We start from the raw sequence: 2,856 nt of genomic DNA, 5'->3' as shown, positions 1-2,856 counted from the left end.
AGGAAGTCTTCCATCATCCCCATATCACCATTGGCCAATCAGAGTTCAAGTCAGCCCAGCAGTTTAATTACCTGGGTAGCCTCATCTCCTCAGACGGTACGATGGATGGAGAGAAAGACAACAGGTTAGCAAAGGCATAGAGAGTTTTGGAAAGCTTCATAAAAGAGTTTGGCGAAATAAACACCTGATGAAAAGTACAAAGATCAGTGTTTACAGAGCCATAGTGCTGTCTACTCTCTTATTTGGTTCTGAATCATGGGTCATCTACCGCCAGCACCTGCGTCTCCTCGAATGCTTCCATCAACGCTGTCTCTGCACAATCCTAAACATCCACTGGTCAGATTATGTGACCAATACATCTGTCTAGAACAAGCAGCAGTCACAACTATTGAGGTCATGTTGCTGAGAACACAGCTGCGATGGGCAGGGCACGTCTCCAGGATGAAGGACCAACCACCGCCTCCCTAAGATCCTGCTTTATGGTGAACTTGCCACCGGCTACCGCAAGAGAGGAGCCCCAAAGAGAAGATACAAGGACTCCCTGAAACAACATCTCAGCCTTGGCCATATTGGTCATCATAACTGGTCTACTCTGGCCTCCAATCGGGAGGCCTGGAGACACAGCATCTATAACACTGCTGATGCTTTTGAGAACGCACGCAGGATCACCCTTGAGGAGAAAAGACAACGCAGAAAGAATCGTGCCTTGCAGAATATACCACCTAAGGAGTCTTTCTGCTGTGCCTTTTGCAACCAGACATGTCTATCTCATATTGACCTTTTTAGTCACCAACGAGCTTGCAACAAACGTGGGTAGAGCCCTTCCCAAATCTTTGTTCACAAAGCCCAGCCATGATGAGTGTTCTTACTGGATATGACTGTGATATATGTACATCTATATTTTTGCTCTAGCTCTGCTATTTGTTTTTTTTTTTCTCTCTGGGAAGTAAGTTTTTCGCTGGGTCTTGGGGACTTGGCAGGAAGCCAGGTCCAAAGCAACCCACGGCTGCAGCACAGGGTTTGCTGCCGTGTCACCTCCTGGGGTGCTGGGCCTGGGAGGACACAGGGGTCCCAGAGTGGGGCACCGTCTGGGGACACAGGGAGAACTGTGGCTGCCCAGGCTGGAGAAGAGAAGGGTTTGCGGTGACCTTCCAGTTCCTAAAAGAGGTTCCAAGGGAGCTAGAGAGGGATTTTGAACGAGGGCCTGGAGTGACAGGACAAGGGGGAATAGCTTCACAGCGGTAGAGGGCAGGGTGACACTGGCAGTGGCTCTGAAATGGGGTGAGAAGGCTCAGGCAGCAGCTTGTCCTTTAGCCAAGGTGGCTTCTCCCAGGGAAAGCCCCAGCCAGGGCTCAGCTTGTCCCACAAGCCTGGGGCCAGGGGTGCTGAGGGGGAAGCATCCCGCTGCCTGCGGGACAGCCCAGGAAGGACACGGTCGGCTCGGCACACTCAGCACCGCGCAGCTGAAGGACACCAGGGCTTTGGGAACGTTGTTGCAGCTTTATTGAGCCCCAGTCCTTTAGCCAAGGCAAGCTGCACCTCTGCCGGGCTCACGGCCAGCAGCAGCGCAGTGCTTGCAGGAGGCCTCTTGGTCTTTGCTGCACGCAAGGACTCCTCAAAATGGAGGTTGTCTGAACTGCCAGGGAGCTGACAGAGATGTCCCAGTCGTTCTCCAAGGGCTGAAGCGCTGTGAGGGAAAGAAACAGAGCCCAGATCAAACCCTCTGTCTGCAGAGAGCCTCTGGATTCCCGACAGACCGTGCTCCCCACTCACCGCTCAGGATGTCAGCCTGACTCTCTGTGGTCTGCTCCCTCAGGCGCCGTGTGATGAGTCCTGGGCACAGAGCTCCATTAGCCCTGCTCCCCAGCCTGCTCCCAGCAGCAGGGCCCCCAGTCCTCCCCTCCTCCCCCTCAGCAGGGCTGAGCCCAGGAGCCCCCAGAAGCTCAGGGCAGTGGGACTGAGCAAGGCGGCCACCAAGCCCCGCTGCGTGGGCAGGGCTGGCAGAGGGAGGCAAGGCCCTGCCCGGGGTGGCCAGGCACTGCTGGGGCAGCCCCAGGACTGCCCCTCGTTGCTGGGGCAGCAGCGGCACAGGGGCCAGGCTGCCCCCAGAGGCACCGCAGGGGCTGGCACTCACCGATGAACCTGACGGCCGCCAGGCGCACATTGGCCTGAGGGTCCTGCAGGTAGGGCAGGCTCTGGTGGATGAAGTCTTCAGCCCTGTTCCTGCTGTTCTGCAGCTGCAGAGAGAACAAGGTATGTCTCTCCAGGGCTGTCACTGGGGCAATTGGATGGAGCAGTGCCTCCTGCCAGCAACCCTGGGATGGAGAGGCCTCCCCTCCTGCTGGCTCCAGGGAAGGGACAGGGGCCAGCAGAAAAGCCCCTGGGGCTCTGTTCTTGAGAGCAGCAACAGGGATGCAGCTCCAGGCCCTGCCCAGCTGCAGAGCCCCCAGCCCAGACATGGCATGGGGGTAGCCCTCCCCCAGCCAGGCCCCTCAGCTTGTCCTTACCAAGCACGCTCCAAGCTCCCACAGCCGCTCTCTCTGCAGCAGGTGCTTGAGCGTCTTCCACTTCAGCAGCTCGGCGGCAGCAAGAAGGGCTTCCCTGGAGGCCTGCAGGACAGCAGGAGCTCAGAGATGGCCCGGGGGCCTGGGCAAGGAGACATCTTGGCTCTGTTCCTGGGGGATCCTGCCTTTAGGAAGCTGGGACATGCCCTAGCCCAAATGTCTGGGAGCCTTTTGGGGACAGCCCTGGGGGACAGGCGTGGAGGCTCAAAGGCCTGGCCTCTGACACAGCCTGTGGGGATGCCCCTGCTCAGGCCATGGTGGTCACAGGCTGCTGCCGAGCCCTGCAGGAGCA

The 2,856-nt window shown here is 57.9% G+C and overlaps 1 long non-coding RNA gene across 1 annotated transcript; it reads right to left on the bottom strand.

Annotated features, from left to right (window-relative positions):
* Nucleotides 1–1,500: 1,500 nt before the first annotated feature.
* LOC113941152 lies at nucleotides 1,501–2,792 on the bottom strand. The gene is made up of 4 exons (XR_003525611.1): nucleotides 2,508–2,792; nucleotides 2,135–2,237; nucleotides 1,774–1,833; nucleotides 1,501–1,687 (listed from the first exon to the last, which is right to left on the bottom strand). It is a non-coding gene; the product is annotated as an uncharacterized LOC113941152 (long non-coding RNA).
* Nucleotides 2,793–2,856: the final 64 nt, after the last annotated feature.

This window comes from Corapipo altera, unplaced genomic scaffold (assembly GCF_003945725.1).
Source record: "Corapipo altera isolate COAL_440 unplaced genomic scaffold, ASM394572v1 60931, whole genome shotgun sequence".
NCBI lineage: Eukaryota > Metazoa > Chordata > Aves > Passeriformes > Pipridae > Corapipo > Corapipo altera.
The sequence above is the reverse complement of the archived record's forward strand: the minus strand, read 5'-3'. Positions and strand labels throughout refer to the sequence as shown.